The 20,809-nt window shown below is 40.3% G+C and overlaps 1 protein-coding gene across 14 annotated transcripts in view; it reads right to left on the bottom strand.

Moving 5' to 3' along the window:
- COL23A1 (collagen type XXIII alpha 1 chain) overlaps positions 1-20,809 on the bottom strand; it is a 415,005-nt gene that overhangs the window by 375,888 nt on the left and 18,308 nt on the right. The gene's annotated exons all lie outside the window — the stretch shown is intronic.

The following is a 20,809-nucleotide window of genomic DNA, read 5'->3' as shown; positions in this document are numbered from 1 at the left end:
CCCAAAGTGGTAACCTCAAAAAACACGGGCAATTTGAGCAAAACAGAACTGAATGCAAGATAAAAGCAAACTGTCAACAATAATTGGGCTAAATCAAAAGCCAGAATAAAACTAAAAAAAGAAAAGAAAAGTTTATTCATCGGGGCAAAAAGGAATGTAGTGGTTGGTTTCTCTGCTCTGTTTTTAGTTCATTTTCTTCTGCTCATTTTGCTCTAATAAGGCCTAATGAGTTCCTCTTTCCAGAGTTCCTGTATTACCAAAGGGAGCATTGAATTCCTTTCAGAAATACACAGCAGTGCTTAAAATTCATATTTCAGGGTTATTCAGTACGAAATGATGTTTTTTTGCAAAGCTATGAATAAACAACTGACCACTGTTTTCCTTGAAGGACTTAAGAATCATTAAGGACAGGCAGATGAACTGCAGCTTTAATACAGCCATGAAGTATTCTCTAATAACAATTTCTTCACAATTGCTGTAATAGCTGTTAAGCCAGAAAACAATAGCATTAAAAAAACATGTTATGTGCTAATTACTAATAGGGGGATATAATGTGGCCTAACTAGACCTTGCTCTAAAAAGTTATACTTAAAGGTACCTTCCTCCTCACCCACAAAGTCTCTTAACAAGCAATGTGTATTAATAGCACCCACAAAGCAAAAGAGTCCTTAATGAATGCAGCTTTTTTGCCAAAACTAAAGTAGCTGTTTTATTGAAAGCATAGTGGCCTTTGACCTCTCCTTCAACCTTTCGGTGCTGAGCAAGAGTCTAATAAAACTGGTTTGTTTCAGATACTCCGAACCAAATTAGTGAGTCAATAAACAAGGTGAGGCAAGCCAGTGAGGTTATTATGATATGACCTCCCCAGCGAGAACTCACAAGTTATATTACTACTTTGGTACCAGTTGATGAATTCTAAAGCAGGTAAGCCTTTCATTGCTAAACAGAATGTAAGCAATATTGAAGAGTTTTAAAGCAGAGGCGCCACTAAAACATCTGTGCTACTCAAGAATATTTTAAAACCAGAAAATTTAAGTTGTTTTATAGTTATATTAGAAAAAAAACCTTGTGTAAGCCAGACATAAAGACAGAAATTCTGTTTAACATAAATGCATCATCCAAACAGAAATGAGAACTCTGACACGGACTAGAACTGGATATGTGTAACTGTGACACCAAATCAGGAGGAGCAGCAAACACTCAAGAAGATTGAAACAGAATTTAGTGAGATCTGAACACTGTGGGAAAGTGAGTGGATATGAACAAGATTCAGTTCAACAAGGAGAAGTGCAGAATTCTACATCTGGTTAAAAAAATGAGACGCCCACATACTAGCTGAGGGGATATACCACTGGGTAGCAGTGTGCATTAACATAAGAACATAAGAACAAGCCAGCTGGATCAGACCAGAGTGCATCTAGTCCAGCTCTCTGCTACTCGCAGAGTAGGTGACCTCGGGCTTGTCATAGTTCTTTGGAGCTCTTTCTGCCCAACCCACCTCACATTGTGTTTGCTGGGGGGGGGGGGGATTGTAAGCCACTTTGAGTCTCCTTACGGAGAGAAAGGGGGGATATAAACCCAAACTCTTCTTCTTCTCTAAAGGATACAATGCATGCTGAGCCAGCACCATTTTCTTGTTAATGACAGGACCATATTGCAAGGGGTGCTGTTTGAATGCTTTCTTTCCACTCTATTGTCTGAATCGGAAATGGCCCCAAGGAACTGCTATCTGCCTACCATGGTAAACACAGGTATCTCTATCAGTATCTGTGCGGCTCCTCTGGGACAGTTCAAGTCATAAAACAATGCAAGAGGAAATGCTTCATCATCACTACCTCCACATAACTATTCCCTCATTAGAACCCTTGCTTCGTTGACCCATTCTGATAGAAAAAGTCATGTGACTAGTATGCAAAAAGTAATTCAAGATGGAAAATTACTGAACATTCTCTGAAGGAAAAAAGCTCTCTTCCAAACATGATATTGTTTCAGCACATTATTCTGGCCATTAGAATCAGAAACATACAACAGCTGGAAACCCTACATAATTTCCTTTTAATAAAAATGTAACTTCTTTGAACCTGCAAGGGTGGGGAAGGGTGTTGCTTTACTATAGCTCTGTGAAGTGCTGCCCCAATTCTGAAATTTATATCATTGAAATTATCCAAATATATGTCTGGCCTCTTTATGGAGCAACAGCATTATGGTGGTTTTAGAAAAAATACATCAAACAGATCTCCATCTTTTTGGCAGGATTACACTGAAGTTCTGCTGTGTTTTGAAACAATGGAAAATATTCCACCAAATCCACATAAGAACATCAGAACAAGGCTTTACTCTGACTTTAGTTCTGTACTCTGTTCCACAATGTATCTGGATTCAGCAGGCTTTAGAATGACATCTACATTATTAATATATGAGAACCTTCAGTGAAGCATGAGATTTTGAAGCTAAGCAGTGTACCAAGTCCCATACAATCGGCATTCCCAATTTTTCATGAAACAGCATCTTGAAATAAGGTAAATCTCAATTCATTTTAATATAAATCTGTCTAAATCACAAAGATTAAAACAAAGTTTCTCACGAGCAAAATAGAAATGGAAGTTCTGCAGAGATTTAATATTAATGTAAAGTACACTGAAGTGAACTGAAAAAAACTTTTAATGGTGTTGGCAAAATAAGAAAAGATAACATGTACTGAAGACTTTAGTTCAGAATTGTCTTTAGTGTTGAGAATCTCACAGTCTACTCCCTGTCCTGTTTACAATAAGAGTACCCAACCTCAGCCTATGGGTACATTGGGAATTCTGGCACAGCATAGTGGGTACAGCAACAAAATGGCTACCACAAAATGGTTGCTACAGGAGGTGGAACCAGCCACAAAATGCCACAGCTTAATTTCAGTTGTACAGTGTAGATCCATGTGTTGCGGTGGCAACTTCTGCCAAAGCAACATTTTAAAAAATCTGCACAGTGAATCAAATCTCCAATAGTCAATCAGAAGCCTTGCTGGGCAAATGCCCTTTCTGGCCCACCCACTTTCAAAAACACTCAGTGGGTGCCAGAAAAGTGTTGGTGGGTACCATGTATCAAGGTATTTATCTCCTGGGATAAACCAGTCTTTTCTTATACCCTGCAATGAATCCTTATCTAGTATATGGGAACATATAATGAGGTAAGTAGAGAAAAGAGGGGTATAAAAACCAACTCTTCTTCTTACATAGTTTCCTGGTTCTATTTTTTTCCCCAAGACAACAAAAATTGACAGCAACTTTATACTATAATTCCAGGGTAGGTCACCTTTTTTATTAGGGGGGGGGGGATCAGCATCTATTTGTGAAGATGTTGGAGTGCAATGGTGGTGACTGTACTTTGCCAGACACACTGTGAGCAAACCTGTCCTCTGAGCCTCTATGTCTTTTCTCAGATCCAACTAGCAAAAGCAACAGTCTGGGAGATGGTGACAGGTATAAGCCTGTCCCATGCTCCCTCTTCCCACTACATTGCCAGTGCCTCAGGGTTTGCTTTGGTTCTTACGAAAAAAACACAGGCTGTGTGAGATAAACCCCAACGGCTTGGCATGTGTGCCAGGGGTTGCGTACAACTGTTTGAACTGATGCCTAATCCCTATACATAATTTACTAAGGGTTTGGAATGTCCGACAATGAACCCCCAGCCAATTGATGTACAGGACTCCCATTGGTTGGAAATGCATCCCTCACATTCCAACCACCCCCCACCTCCCTTTCCATAATCTTCAGGCCTTGGAAGGCAAGGCGGTCAGGGGAGAAGCACAAAGGATTTCCCCCTCCGTCTCCCTTCCCTAATCACTTGGGAAACAAAGGGGGGAACAGCCCAATCCTCCTTGCGGGATTCAGCTAGGAATACCCCTTCCCTGTTTCTCACACTCCACAGGGTTTGGAAAACAAGGGAGGGATTAGCCTTCTCCTGCCTGCCCTCTCTCCCCATACCCTGCCATTTAAAGCCCATTTTATTTCATTTTAAAATGGCCTTTACTGCTAGTTTGTATATAAGCAGCATAAATATGGTATATAGTTAATGAGTATAAATGCTATTAAAAACAAATCAAAACAGAAAAAAAAGCAAAGAAAGTAGGCAGGAGGAGTACATTCACTACTAATACGAATTTAAAAACTGAAAAAGCAAAAAGAATGCTGAGTTATACTGCTAGGATGATTTTAAGATATGCCATCTCCTGTTGCCATTTCATGTTGGGAATAGCTTCAGTCTTATTCTCTGCAATACTTTCTATGTGTTTCAGGCATGTAACTGAGGAACTCCAGCTCCCTGAATCTCGTAAAAGTCACAGAGATTTTGGACATATTGTTTCTGCCAACTTTTAACAACATAAGCATCAGTGGAACAACTTTCATCCTATCTATATATATAAAAATCTATCAGTGTGTTTTTCTGCTGACAGGTAATCTCCCAAACTACTGGACCAATTTTCACACAACGTCGCATTTGCATGCGGCCAGGTTTCCATACTGTTTCCACACCTGCTATTGTGTACATGTCACAACTGTGCCAGTTATTGTGTACATGCCACACCTGTGACAGTTGGAACCTCAGTTCTGTTCCGCAACAGCGCCATCTGCTGGCTGTCAAAGCAACACCCTCTGATACAAGGGAAACGACCATGCCTTCCTTGAAAACAGCTGCCATCTGGAGTGAAAAAAATGTGGTCCGCCATCTGGACATGGCCCACCCACCCTAGCAGAAGAAGGGGAAGGTGAGGGAGGGTCCGGGGGTTTGCTGGACCAAGCGTTCTGAAATTTGAACACAACGTAGCTCATGCCTCCCAGCGTGTTTTAAGCTAGGTAATTCGCCTGCAAGGGAAGGGAGTGAAAGAGACAGGGCCCGCCACCTGGACATGGGAACAGGAGAGAAGGAGGGGAGTGAGAGGCCCCTTGCCCCTCCCCTCCTTTGCAAGCATTGTGCAATGACACATGTTCGAACCGTTCGCTTCCCCATTTCTTTCTTTTCCACTTCACCAGACTGAGCCACAGCAACACGTGGCCGGGCCCGCTAGCAAATATGCAATTTGATAGATCTTATTATTATTTCTGTTAATGTTATATTTCTGTTTTAATACTGTTACCCATGCCAAGCCCCAAGTGTGCAAAATGCAATATTTCACTTGATGTTTTCTTTCCACCACATTCTCCCCTCTCTGCACATCAGACACCTCTTTAGCCTATTATCTCCACTCATCCTAATCAGATCTGGATGACTCCTGTCCGGAACCACTGCAATGGGAGAAAATCCATTTTTTAAACTGGGGGCGGAGAAAGAAAGGCAAGTTTGTCAGGCAACCAAGGTCAGAATAAGGACGACAGTCCATGTTCTGCAGAGTTCAGTAGCTGTTCATGTAAAACTTCCTGCCTGTACATGAGACAGAGAAGAAACTGTGCACTAAAATGTATTTATTTATTCATGTCTAGATTGTTTTGTTTTTATGGATGTAAGCCAGATTTTGCTTCTAGTACAGAGAACAGGAAGTTTGAAATTACAGATAATGAGGAACAACAATGAGTCTGTGAGTATACAAAAGGTGTACATTTAGAAGAAGGGAATAACACCTACAGAAAACAGATTTTCTAAACTACCTGCAAATTTCTAAACAACGTGCATATTGGAAGTCATGCAAAAATGCTACATAGGGGATACAATCTACCCAAGTCTCCAGAATCAACATTTTAAAATTAAAAATTCATAGCAGGATGCATAAATGATATTTACAAAATGCCTAGGCAATATCTGTGTTATAATAATAGAGTCCAGCCTACCACTTAATAACATTGGGAGGTGGAGTAGTATGGGAAACTAGCGTGTGAGCAAGCGCGCGCTCTGTGCCTCTACAGCAAGTAATTCACCTCACCCCAAAATGCCCCACCACACCCCCTCGACAGCCCAGCATTGCCTCCTCCTCATTGTTTCCCCTCTGTCTAGGGTGCATTTGCCCCTGCCTAAGTAAGTACCTGATGCCACTGCACTCTATTCAGCTGAGCACAGAGCTTTCCTCTAGAATAAATGCCTCTGAAAAACATGTTCCTTTGGAGACAGTCTCCACACTCCGCTGAGCAGAGTGACAGCAAAGAAGCCCCCAAAATATGCTAAGATTCTCATGTTAAATCCGCTGTGTAAAATCAGGAACAACGCTCCAAAAATATTTATAAAATTGAACAATATTCATACTGCAGAATGACAATACTGTAAAACTGAATGTGGAATCAGATTTTTTTATTGGTGGGTTACGTTGCGTATGATATCTCACATCACTTGGTTTCCTGTCCTCTCCTTCTAAATGTCAGCAAATAAGGATTAATTCAATTTCTAAACATTTCTATTATTCAGAAAGCAATTATTTAAACTTATAATTCTGTCAATTTGTAACCTACCAAGTTCAACAACTTGCATTATCTGATGATCTAGAAACACAAATTGCCTTTATTATATCCAACACTAGATTTACTGATGTCGGTCATATTGGCTGTTTGTTTTATGGATTACATCTACCAACGAAGTATAAGTTCTGCTGTTTTTTCTAAATTTTGTTATAGCTTTCTGGCTACATACCTGAATTTAATCATTTAAATCAAACACTGGATTGTATGTATATGCACAGACTATTCACTTTTACCATAAATAACCCTAGAACACAGCACTAATTATTGAAGTAAATACCGTTCTCTAGGATTTATGTTATAGGAAGATCTGCAAAGCAGGGATGAAAGTCCAGTGTTTTTATGTCAAAGGGTGCTTTTTACATCACTTTGACAATATGTGTCAACCTAACCTCGGCTTCAGCCTGTCTCACTGACAGCTCAATAACTTGACAGGATTCCTGGAGTGAATCAAGGCATGACCTGTTAGAGGTCAATTTTCAGACTGAGGCACTGGACAAGATCCCTATTTCTGTGTGCCCCCCCCCCCCCCGAAAGCTATAGTTCAAAGAAATCCTGTTGAGAAACTGTTGCTAGTATTGCATGCTAAGTTATTTAAGGCACACAAATTCCAATGATATTAATTATGCAGTAGCACGTATCTCCCTATCTCTTCATATTATAAGGAAAAGTTGGATTAGATTTAGACGAAGGTGGAGTGAAAATTGGTGAAAGGAACAGGAACAATTTGAGATATGTAGATGATACCACATCACTGTCAGAAAATAGTGAAGCCTTGAAACAGCTACTAATAAAGGTTAAAGCCAAAGAGGACATCTGAACATAAAGAAGACCAATGTAATTACTACTGGGGAATTACACAACTTTAACGGTGACAATGAAGAAAGTTAAATGGTTAAGGAGGTTCTATTATTTGGCTCCATCATCAACCAAATGGGAAACTGAAACCAATAAATCAGGAGACTGTGACTGGAAAGGGCAGCCATCAAGCAGTCATGAAAGATTATTAAGTGTGAGGATGTGTCACTGGCAACCAAGATCAAGATAATTCATGACATAGTATTCCCTATTACCATGTATGGGTGTGAAAGTTGGACAATGAAGAAAGTTGATTAGTTTGAAATATGGTGTCGAAGAAGAGTTTTACAGATATCCTCTTTGGGGATGAGGCGGCCTATTAATTGACTGATTGATTGATTGATTGATTGATTGATTAAGTTGATTAGTTTGAAATATGGTGTTGAAGAAGAGTTTTACAGATATCCCCTTTGGGGATGAGGCGGCCTATAAATAAATAAACAAACAAACAAACAAATAAATAAAAAGCGGGCCCTAGATCTCTCCCTAAAAGCTAAAATGAGAATTCTCCCAAAAAGCTAAAATGAGGTTATTGTACTTTGATCATATTATGAGACTGTTAATGATAGGATGTTTTGGGCATTGTTATTTCATAGGGTTGGTGTAAGTCAGAAGCATCTTGACGACACTTATAACACATTCACACACACACACACACACACACACACACACACACACACACACACACACACACACACACACACGGTATGTATAGACTCATCTTCTTTCCTACAGCATACACAGTATGGCTGAACACAAACATGGCTATAGTTACAGCCAGTCCAAAATAGGTACAAAATAGGTACTGAATAACAAGTACATACTAAAAAGTCCAACCAGCTGAAGATCAAATAAATTAAATAAGGGCTAAACTCACATTTACAACCTAGTATGACTTACTACACAGTAGAGTCACTAACTTTTATTGGAAAAATACATATGTAAACTTACAGTAAAATCCTGTGTTGAGTAACTGCAGTTTAAGTCCACTGGTTTATGCTACTAACATATGTTGCCTTAACAGCTGAACTATAAAAAGTCTGTGAATGTCTTACAGAGATCTTTTAGTGACAAGATTACTCTCATACTTCTTCAATAATTAAAGTCCTAAGCAAACATCAAGGGGAAATCTTTCAAAACCAGGACTGGTCTAGGAACCATTCACAGAAAGTGAAGAAAACAAATTTGTCCAAAAATTTGTTCAAGCTCAAGTACTTAAGGTTAAAGATGGTTCTCTGTCAGCAGAACTGTTTGTTAAAATAAACGTTTGAATAAGGTGGAAAGTAAAAACCACATGCTGTGTGTTCACAGCATATTTCCTCTATTTAAAGATAGGGCTACAACTCAACAGCAAAGCACATGTTCTCCATGCAAAAGGTCCCAGGTTCAATCCCAGCACATCAAACTAAAAGGATTTCTGGCAAACACCTCTGCCTGAGACCTCAGGGAACTGATGCCAGCTTAGGGAATTAGGCTAGATTGATTAAAGATCTCACACAGTATGCCAGTTTCCCATTTCCTCTAGCAAAGTATTTTGCTTGTGTGAACTCTGAAATAGCACTTTGTGTTCTTCGACCAGCAGCTGTGTATATGGACTGTTGTAGGTGTATTAATTTAGCCAGTGAGATGCTTTTCACAGTTTACTTGCAAAGCTCAGCACAGTACTTCCCTCTGTACATTGACCTGATTGCCACCTACACAATTGTCCCTATTGACCCTAATGAAAGGTGAATATGTATCTGGCAACAAAACAAATGAGGAACACTTGCAACCCTGCAATATAAAGTAAAGAGAAAAAAAATGGGGGCACCAACATCCTTCAGTCCTTCCCTAGAACCAGAAGGATATATTTTATACATTTTAATGAAAAAATATACATTATAACTATTATGACCAAAAACCAAGTAAATTGTTTTCATCCCATTAGGTGCCTTGCCTTTTAAGGTTAACAAATTAAAATAAACACAAAAAAATGGTCACATTTGAACTTTCAGGCAGAGCAGTAAAAATCAAACTGGGTGCGTGGGTGCTTAGGAGGTCTATCTCTAATTCTAATTCCACTTTATTCCATGCATCTTAATAGGAATCAGGGCTGACAGGTCTCCTGGATTAGCAAAATACTTCCTACTGGCATCCCTCTTTATCTCCACCACACCACACAGCTGACAGAGGACCAATGGAGGCAATCACGAGGTGCCAGCGATATCATGTCATTTCTGTTCCAACCAGAAAGTGATGTCATCAAAAGGGGCAACATCACTTCCAGGTAGTGCTGGAAGCCATGTTACCATGCCACTAGAGAGGCCCAGTGCTGTTAAGTCTTTTCCGATTGGTTGCTCATCTCATGCTGATGCCCTAGAATCATGGAACATAGAGTTAACCAGGGCTACAGGACATCTAGTCCAACTCTCTATTCAATGCAGGATCAACCTAAAGTATCTCTGACAAGTAGTTGTCTAGCCCAGGGGTCTGCAAACTGTGGCTCTCCAGATGTTCATGGACTACAATTCCCATGAGCCCATTTCCAGCATGGCCAAGTGGCAGGGCTGATGGCAATTGTAGTCCATGAACATCTGGAGAGCCACAGTTTGCAGACCCTTGGTCTAGCCGCTGTGTGAAGGCTGTCAGTGAGGGAGATTCACCATTTTCCTAGGCAGCTGATTCTACTGCTCTTACTATATTTTAACTACTCTTACTATATTTTAAAAATCCTAATATCCAGCTAATACCTTCCCACCCATAATTTAAACACATTATTGCAAGTCCTAACTTCTACCAACACAGAAGTTAGGGGGATACACTGTGAAGTGCTTCAAGAGGGCAGTATCCTCACCCTGGTCTGTGGCAGACTCCAACCAAAATATTTGTTTGTCTTTCCCTACTTTCCCTTATCCTCACCCATTCCTATATCATTCCTATATCAGATATTGTTCCTACTTATATCAGAATATAATAGGAATGAATACCAGTAGAAGAGATGCTAGCTATTCATTTGTTTGTTTGTTTATTATAAGTGGGGTACACTGCTTTTGAGTGTTGGATTTGAGTACCAGCTTGTTTGCTGTCCTTGGACAAAGCATTGGGCTTTTGTGCACTTACTGCTTGCCTTGAGACTGCTTCCTTCTCAGTGTGGTTTTCCCGCAGTTTTCTGATTACAGAAGGGTTTGGGCCAGAGTACTCACTCAGTTCTCAAGTCCATTCAGCAAAGAAAATATGGCCCAGTTTTTATTTGCAAGGAAGGCATCTCCTACAATTATCAGCATTAGCTAACACAAGAACTAGAAACTGAAACCAAGAGCTTCATTCAGTAGAATCAAACTAAATCATATAAAAAGGAGGAAGAGTCTTCTTCTCTATACATACATACACTAGCAGAGCTCCCTTTTCCTATTTGCATTTTAAAAGATTTCTTTTCTACTTATCTAAAGTACTCCTGCCAATCCAACAGAGCCAATCCAACAGAGCCAAATCCTGAAAGCCTTGTTGTTTTCCTGCAAACTCCCCCCTCTTTTTTTTCCTGGTGTTCAACAGACAGGTCCCTTGCTGCAGTGTTAGACTGCAACATTTAAAACACACACACACACACACCTCTCAAAACCCTGATCATTTGGAAATGATGGCCAGAAGGCTGCCTCCCCCCCCCTTTTTTTTCTTGGAGTCCCACAGCTCAGTAGACTAGTCCCTTGCTCCAGGAGTAGCAGTGGCGTAGTGGCTAACAGCAGGTGCACTTTAATCTGGAGAACTGGGTTTGATTCCCCACTCTGCCACTTGAGGCTTATCTGGGGAACTAGATTAGCCTGTGCACTCCAATACACACCAGCTGGGTGACCTTGGGCTGGTAATAGCTTTTCGGCGCTCTCTCAGCCCCACCCACCTCACAGGGTGTTTGTTGTGAGAGGGGGAAGGAAAGGAGATTGTAAGCCCCTTTGAGTCTCCTTACAGAAGGGGGGTATAAATCCAAATTCTTCTTCTTTTTTCAATATTAAACCTGCTGTATTTTTAAAAAAATACACAACTCCCCCCCCCCCTCCTTCTGATCATTTGGAAATGGCCAAAAGAGAAAAAAAACCTGCTTCCTGTTTAGCTTTTTTGCTATGCAGAAAAAAAGCAAAGCAACATAAAAGGTCGCTTTTTGCCATCATTTGGAAACTACACAGCTTCTCTGCTGTGCCCCATAGTGGCTTTGGAAAGGGCAAAAAACAACACATAAAGGAAAGGTAAGCTCATTGAAAGGCAGAATCCAAGTGTGTCAGTGATAACTGTCTCTCAACCTAGCATCTCTAGGTTGAGATAATACCACATATACTACACTGAACTCCTTGTAGGAAAAGCAGGAGACAAATGTAGGCTTAATGGGAATTGAGGTTTGATAGCTAAATGTCAAATACAAACTCAGATATGCCAGGTTTTATTCTTGGGCATTTTTGCAGATTGCAAAAAGGGCTTACTTTCCTTTAGCTACCAGGCCAAAATGCTTCTTTTACCCAGACTATTATGCATCTTTTTAAAAAGGTGTTTGATGGTATGCTTTTGGACCAAGTGCACTTTTATTAATATAATTTTAGAGTGCTGTATTGTGTTTTACGCCCTAACTTGATTTTGATTACTTGGCTTACTTTTAAAATAGTTTTTTTAATTGCCTTGTTTTATTGTTAGTTGTAGGCTGTCTCTGGGGGTCTTTAGAGAAACTGCATCTATATTTTTTGAAAAAATGTGCATGTTAGAGAAAGTTAGTAACTTAGGAATGTATTAATAAATGAAGGGGGGGCTTACCCTGTCCAATACCCTTAGCCAGGGAATCTTCTTGAAGCAGGTTGAGCTATAGTGTCAATTTTGCAGCCACCTTTCTCATAAATATACAGCCTTTTATTAAGAGTCTTCAATTTTGAGTTAGCAAAAGCTAATCCCACACCCAGATTCCTGATGGCATTGTTTGCCAGGGACATCAGAGTGGACAATGTTATACTCCAAAACTGAATCCTGAAACATACTTGAGCCAAGCATATCTGCTGTAAGGGTGAAATTAAAGCAGCACACTGTATTTCAGCACACTGCCAAAGTTTAATGTAAGCGGAGAATGTTGGCACAAAGTCACACACAGAAAAGTTGGTCTGCGACAGACACAGATCTTGCAACGACAGGTGCCAGCTTAATTTTACCTTCAAAATAGTTCACTACTCACTAGCAAGGATATGTACAGCAATGCAAGTGGGTTGTGCAGGAAGATAGTGTCCTCTCAGAAAGCTCATCTAAACGTTTATATGTCTAAGCAATACAAACAAATATTCTGATTCTGGCATAAAGAACTCTGGGCCAACATGGGCATTCAAGGATGGAAATTATTTATACATGAATGAAATCAATATAAATCATCATGCTAGTATAGCATATAGGATCTCATATGATGAAGGATCAGGCTAACAGAATAAAATATCACACAGTGTGTTATAATAGGGGCTCTCAGGCTAAATAGCCTGATTTAAGGAAAAACTGAACAACCTTTCATGAAGGTGCCAACCATTTCAATTGTTGGCATTCATAAAACTAACACAGAGGCTACTGGTTCATAATGTGATGTTAGTAAGGGTTCATATTTTCATCATAAACTTTGACCACTACTCTTGTACAAAAAAAGTGGCTGCCTCAATAACCAAAACTACCATATATACTCGTGTATAAGCTGACCCGTGTATAAGCCGAGGCACCTAATTTTACTGCCCAAACCTGGGAAAACGTATTGACTCGGGTATAAGCCGAGGGTGGGAAGCCGAGGCAGAGGGAGCTCCTTATTTCGGCAGTGACATCAGGGGGAGTTAGCAGGGCTTTGTCAAACCCAGCCGGCAAGCAGAGGGGAGCTCCTTATTTGGGCAGTGAGCTCCCTCTGCCTCCCCGGGTTTGACGAAGCCCAGCCAGACAGGGTTCCCTCTTCACACTCCATGAGGGTAGCAACAAGTGGCTTCTGGGGCAGGGAGGTTGTCCCGGCCCTGCCCCCAGCCTCCTTGTGATTAATAGAAAATGGTGACTCGGGTATAAGCCGAGGGGTCTTTTCTCAGCCTTTAAACAGGGCTGAAAAACTCGGCTTATAGGCGAGTATATACGGTAGTCTCTGGCCCCATCTTCTTTCTAAAAGACACTTTGCGAAAGCCAGCAAAGTTGGGTGCAGTGGAGCCTTGGAGCCACACTGGAGACCCCTCATCCAAATACTGGTAATATTGAGTTGATTATTACAGTGTACTAGCTGAGTATCTAAGTTTTTTTTCTGACATGGCACGTTTCAAGATGTGTATAGATAACTTTCTTCTTGTCTATTGCTGTAAATGTTAAAGATTCACAACTTTTCATGATAGATGAGAGTGTTTGTGGCATGCTGTTCTGGTGGCATGAGAAATACAGAGATTGATTCAGTGCCATCGATTAGTCAAATCCTTATTTTGCATGCCAAAAAAAATGAGACAGAAACTGAAATCTGAATTAGTGCTTCTACTAAGGTGAGGTTACACATCCATCACAATCAAGTAGGAAAGCTTTTCCTGGACTGAACCAGTTCAGAATTCAGGCAGGGGGACAGTAAATTTTAACCAAAGCCCATTAAATAAACTACATGTATGTAGAAAGCTGAAATATGGAATTATACAATAAAGCCCGATTTTGTGAGATCTTGAAAGCTAAGGGTTGACCCTTGATAGTACATAGATACAAGACCACCAAGGTATATCAAGGTTGTTCTGAAGAGGAAGGCAATGGCAAAACACCCTGTTAGTCTCCTGCCTTGAAATCCCTACTGGTTTGTCATGCTGGCTGCGCTTCATGGCAGCTCACACACAGAAAGAAACCTGAGGTGTGGAGTGGTCACTAAATTTGGCTGAGACTTAATGGCACTTTGCACATTATGCGTACACACACATGCATGTGTACACAAACACACACACACAGAGAGAGAAAGATCTAATGTTTTATGTCTTATATCCCACCCTATTTCCTCCCAATAGAAACCCAAAGTGGCTTTACGTTGTTCTCTTCTTCACTTTATCCTCACAATAACCACACTGAGGTAGTTTAGGCTAAGAGTGTGTGACTGACTGAAGTTTACCCACCCAGCTTCTATGGCCAAGGGAGGATTTGAATCTGGACTTCTATCTGCAGTGTGCGTCTCTCCTTCTCCAGCAGCAGCCTGAACCTCCCCTCATTTTCAAAGAGCAAGATTTTAGGGGGAATTTTGAGCTGCCACAGAATTAAGCGAAGGAAGTCCTGACACCTTGGGAAACACTGCACTGCACCCAAATCAATAATACTGTAAGACCTCTAACTGAACAGCATGCCACAATGCCAGCACAAAAACGTGTTACAAGACAGCAGCAACATCAAAACCACAGCAACAACCCACATACCGCAATTAGAACCTGAGTAAGAATCTGGATACAAACAGAAAGACATTAGCATCACACCTACATCACTGGCCAATGAGAAAAGCCTTCCACAGAGGCATGCCATTGAAGAACAGGTGCTTGGGGCAGACACATACATCACTTCTAATGATAGGGGACATCAAGAACACAGTTTGAGAAAGAACCCTCAGTTCTAAATCAGGGTTACATCACAGTAAATAATCCTTCAAATGCGTGAAAGCCATTTAAGGCTTTAATAGTCATATCCGGCATTTTGAATCATGCTGGAAGTGAATATGCAACAAGAAAAGCTGGCAAGACATGATCCCAGTAACAAGCATCTGTTAGCAACATTTTCAAAGACAGCCTGCACAGAAGTCACTTTGCTGTAATCCACTCTAGATATGATCAGAGCATGGATAACTGTGATCAAATCTTGCTTTTCAGGGAAAGGTAGCATCTGGCACTTAAACTGAAACTGGACCAAGGTGATTCATTCCACAGCAAGATTTGGGTCTCAGTCTGTAAACAAGGATCTATTAGTATCTCCAGATTGCTAACTTGCTCTTTCCAAAGAAGCATAACCCCATCCAGAACAGGCTTAATCTGCAACTGGCAATGTGATCAACCAACATCTCCTGAACTGTCTGAACTGAGCTTCAGCTTATTAGACTGAATTTGTTCCCTTCCTAGCATGAGACACCATTCTGTACATCAACCATCTCACCTGATTCCAATTAAAAAGAAAAACAGAGCTGATGTCATCAGCATGTTGATGATAACTCATTCTACATTTCCAGGCAACAACGCTCATATCTAGACATTAAAAAGCAACAGAGGCAACAGAATAAAACCTTAAAAAGCAACAGAGGCAACAGAATAAAACCTTGCATAAATGGCAGGAATCTAAGAAACAATCAACCAGCACCACCTTCTGATAACAGTCCACAAAACAGAACCAGAACCACTGAAGCACACTGTTGCCATGCCATCCATCTGGGTCAGAAAAGTTACATGGCTGGCAGTATCAAAAGCTACTGAGAAATCCAGGAACCTCAACAGTGACACATTCCCTTTTCTCTCTCAGCAATCCAAAGAATATTAATAGCAGATTGATAAGTACCCATATAATCAGTATCCTCAAAGAAACCAAGGATTTGCTTACCTGCCACAAATTCAGACACCTTATTCTCCATTACTAGAGATGTTACCAAATTCTTTAGTTCATCATCTTGTCTCAAATACCTTTGATTTTATTTTTAACCTTTTGCAAATCAAACCTAGGACAGCTCGATCCAAAACCCAAGACAGCCAGGAGAGCATCGCTGCCACACCATCCTGACGCCTCCAGTTGGCTTTCAGGCAGCAAGGAGAGGCAGAATCTGACTCCACGTTGCCTGAAAGTCCCCCATGGGCTTGGGGGGCGTAGGTCCAGGGGGGCCAGCCACGGGGCTTGTGATGCAAAAGCCTGGGCGGAAGCTAACTGTAGTCAAATTCACTGCCAGGAATGCCCTATCCCACCCATCCTCCATGCTGGCGCCTGATGGGATGCCAGCATAGCTCCACAGCTGCACCCAGGGGAGGGAGTGAGGGGTGGCATGCAGGGGAGGGGAGGGGAGGGAGAGGGGGCACAGCATCTGGACATGGCCCACCTACCCTAGCGGAGGGAGGGAATGGGGGGGAGAGAGGGAGGGAGGGGGAGGAGGGGGAGGGGCATGCAAGGGAGGGGAAGGAGGGGGAGGGGCCCTGGCATCTGGACATGGCCCACCCACCCTAGCGAAGGGAGGGGGAGGGAGTGAGGGGTAGCATGCAAAGGAAGGGGAGTGAGTGAGCGGTGGCACTGCTATGGAGTTGAGGAGTGCCTAACCATTGGTGCCTTTGCCCTCTCTGTTGGCAGGGGCATTCCTTAGGCCAGTGGAGGGGGTGAAGGTGCCAGCATGGCCCCACACCCCTCCGTTGGCCCATTCACTCCCATAGTATTGAGTCTCCATTTTTTTTGGCCTTTTCTATTTCCTCACACCATATTTTTTCTACTATAGTTATGTACATTTTAATACTATTTTTGTATAAATTGGATAAACATTGCATAAAATAAATGGGCAAATCAGGAATAATAGCAATGAAAACAGGCAAAACAAAACAAAGATTCACAATGACAAAATAACACACTTAAAGAAATAAAGAGAGGGATATAACAACCTAACCACAATAAGAACTGTGGCCTATAGCACAACATTTTCAGCAGTCCAAAATATTTCGTTGTTATTTCTCATACTGAAAATAGAGATGATTATGATATATTTGATACACTTTCATGTACTTTGTTATTTAACAGGTTTTTATATAATGGCTGGGATTTAAAAGCAAGTTAAAGGAGTTGCAGTAAAACCTAAGCAGGGTTCTGTTCTTCTAAACTTCTTCTTGGGCTGCACATGGGTTTAATAGAAAAGAAATAAAGCACAGTGCAGCATAACATCATTGTATTTATTGCCAACATACTACTGAGAAATGTATGATTTGAATTAATTCTGTGTTCCAGTGACAATCTCTAGTAGAGTTGTGTGCCCAAAACTATTACTTTAAGGAGAAAGGATTATTTTTTAATCTGGGAAGAGACAAGAAATTATGAGTGGGAGCTTCTTTTCTCTCTTTTTATTTGAGGCTAGCTCTTGTGAAATAATTATGGAACAGCATACACAATCATTTCACAATAAACCCCACCACTTCTCTAAGACTTCAGGTTTGGGAAAGAATGCTTGTGATGGAATCAGATGCTTCTACAGGGAACAGCCCACAAAGAATAGCTGGAGAAAAAGCCAACATGATAACACTGTGAAGACACACACAGGCACATACATTAATTCTACTAGTAGTGCTGAAAAATGTGTCAGAATGTCTGCTACTACAAGAACCATAATATAATGGCTGTCTGTGATGTACCAAACGAAAAATATCATCGCCGCCTCAGAATGTTTGAAACAAAACCAGATTATTTTCTACTGTATAAACTGTAAATAATGCTTTTCTTCACCAGGTGTCAGGGGATTTGTTTTGGCAAAGTTGAGATACTTGTCTATGTTGAATTAGATATGAGACAATACGGACAGTAACATAACACAACTTTGGCCAGTATCCCAACTTTGCAAAAAAAAAAAAACAACCTTGTTGCTATACGAAGACAGGCCTCTTATATCATAGATTACTACAGAGGAGAAAAAGATTGGTAGTGTATATAACATTCTTTAATTGTAGCATTCTCTAGCAACTTTTCAAAGCAAAACAGTATTTGTTTTCAAATGGACAGGCCAAAGGATAAATCATTGTATGGAAGGATTTATGTGATCTGAACATTTATACATTTAGAATTCCTTCGAAGTTTTAAGCTAACAACTTCAGCATAAGACAAGTCTTTTAAATGGAAGTAAACTGTCCAGATGATCCATGTGATGACTTGTGCACAATATTAGTTATTTCCCTTATTTGTGGTAGTAGCTCTCATGATAAAATATATCTATCCATCTGGGATAATAGTGAAAGACTCATTCTGCTAAATGATTAATTAGATTTTAAAACTGTCTCTCTAAATGTAAGATTTGCAAAGTAATGCAACAACTGTGTACACTGTAGTACCTATTTCAGATGTTTGGTTAGACAACAGGTCTTTAATCACTAGGTTTCTATGGTATTCATGAAACAATATTAGCTCCCTCTTGTGGCCAGTAATGGCAAATGCTCTACTGTTGATAGAAAATTTCAGCATTTCAATTTATACATGCACACTGCAAGTACTGATAACACTATGTGACCTGTTACTTTAACTAACCCTATAAGACTATTTTAAACAATGTGCCTTTTGTCCATTTTTCAACTTGAGACTGAATAAAAGTCTTCATGTTTCCTTTATAATATAACTTGTATGATTATTTAAGGTTGTTCCTTAACGTTTGAACCCAGAAGATTTGAGTTTAATATAACCAGAAAGCAAACAATAATTTGCAGCTATATGGGTATAGGTCCAAAGCCTAGCTCCAAATTCCCTGTGGGACTCTGGAGTTGCGTTTCTTGAAAAGAAGCTTCTCCATATGGCAAAACTGTTTTGAAATGGAGCAGATTTTCAGGAGCAATTTGTGTTATGACTTAGATGTTTGCTACCTAGGGGAAAAAATTAAAAATTAAAATGGACATGCCCAAGCCTTTGAGTACACCAAAATGGCAGCTCTGGAGATGATGGGCACAATGGTTAATCTCATATACTGACCCAATGAAAAAAGAATCTAACTCTGGATAGATCCCAGACAGGATAGTTTCGAACTACTGTCTCTCTCACACAAATCTATTCTGCTTGGTAGAAAGATCCACTAAAACAAACAAACAAACAAACAAACAATATCAATTTGAGTTTGCATTTTGTTGGAATTTAGTTTTGTCCTGTCCCAAGGATTTTGTTTTGTGGCTGCTATTTTAAAATGAGAAACATTGGCACAGAAGCTCCCGTACTAAAATCCACTGCCACAGATATTCTTTGCCCAAGTGCCAAGAGACAACAGAGAGGAGCAGGGAAAGGCGGGCAGGCAAAGTAGGTTCCTCACTCAGCAAAGAACTCAAAAGGAGGGACAAAACAATGAAAAAGGGACATTCCTAATCTTAGGTTTCTGCCCCCCCTTTTTTCCTCCTGCAAGTCAACAGTGCAAAAAAACAAGGAAGGAGGCTGCAAGAAAAACAGCTTGTAACAAGAGAATTTAACTTCTTTGGGTATTAAAACATTTGGTTTTATTCTTATTTTTTGCCGTCTAGTTGCAACCACCTTATGGTGATTCCATAGGATTTTTAAGGCAAGAGACATTCAGAGATGGTTTGCCATTACCTTGCTCTGAATAGGAACTCTGGACTTGGTGGTCTCCTATTCAAATACTAGCCAGGGCTGATTCTGCTTAGCTTCTGAGATCTGACAAAATCAGGCTAAGTCTGGGCCATTCAGGTCAGGGAATACCAGCCTCTAAATGACCACTGGGCTGCTGCATTGTTCTGCCAATATGGCAGTCTTATTTTTCTCATAATTGGAGACCTCCTTGCCTTCATCTTTCTCCTGCTCTCTTCATTCTCTGCTGTTGTAAGGAGAAAGATACGTGGTTCTGGATTACATTCTGCTGGGACATGTCTTCAAAAAAACTGGATGGTGTTCGTATTGTATGGTCAAGAGTAAAATTTAAAACAAACAATCCCCCAAGGAAAGCTAGAACAATTAACAGTCTAAATTCCCAAACAGCTATCATCAGCATTGCCAGCACTTCATATCAAATATGTCTGCTCTGGTAGAAATCTAAACTGGCAGTAGGGTAGGATAATTGCCTGAGCAAAATATTACATGACCAGACTGAAATCAGAAACTCCAAAGGAGAGAAGTAAAATTCGTTCTGCTTCAAGGACCCAAGCATACATTTTAAAAATTAGGCTCTCTTCAAGAAAATCAGTCTAGACTTTAAGCATAAAGACAGCTATCAACCTATTTGCTAGTGGTTAGCTAAATAAGCAGACTGTAATTACATTGTTATATTTAAAAGAGCTATGAGTATAATATTTAAAACTATTATATATAATTTAAAGGCTAAGATCAAAAGAAGTTAAAAGTCTTTTTCTGACACCCCCCCTCCCCCCAACTCATGATGCTAAAAATTACACTGAACCATGTATGTTCTATTTAGGTCCGGAAAATCCCAACATATAATCTTTTTTGTTTGTTATTGTTCCAAATGCTGGAACTTTGACTGTTTTCATTAAAAAATAATAATGCAACCAATGGTGCATAGGTGGACTTTGATGTCCATATGGAAACATTTGACCCCAACATCTACAAACCAATTCTATTCCTATAATGTCAAGATACTTCCAATATCATGCTTCATGCTGTTCCAGAAATTATAAGACAATATTTATAAAACCAAACAACTGAGTATTGCATACTTTGTCCATACCGAAAGGGATTATACCTGTGTTCACTGATCTAACAAAACCGCAACAGAGTAAAACACAGAATATCATCAATAAGCAGAACCTCATCCCCTCAAAAGTTTTGCTGCTGTTCATTAAACATTGGATCAAAATGCATGTACATTCTTGTGCATGTATATTCTCACATTA

Source organism: Sphaerodactylus townsendi, linkage group LG03 (assembly GCF_021028975.2).
Source record: "Sphaerodactylus townsendi isolate TG3544 linkage group LG03, MPM_Stown_v2.3, whole genome shotgun sequence".
NCBI lineage: Eukaryota > Metazoa > Chordata > Lepidosauria > Squamata > Sphaerodactylidae > Sphaerodactylus > Sphaerodactylus townsendi.
The sequence above is the reverse complement of the archived record's forward strand: the minus strand, read 5'-3'. Positions and strand labels throughout refer to the sequence as shown.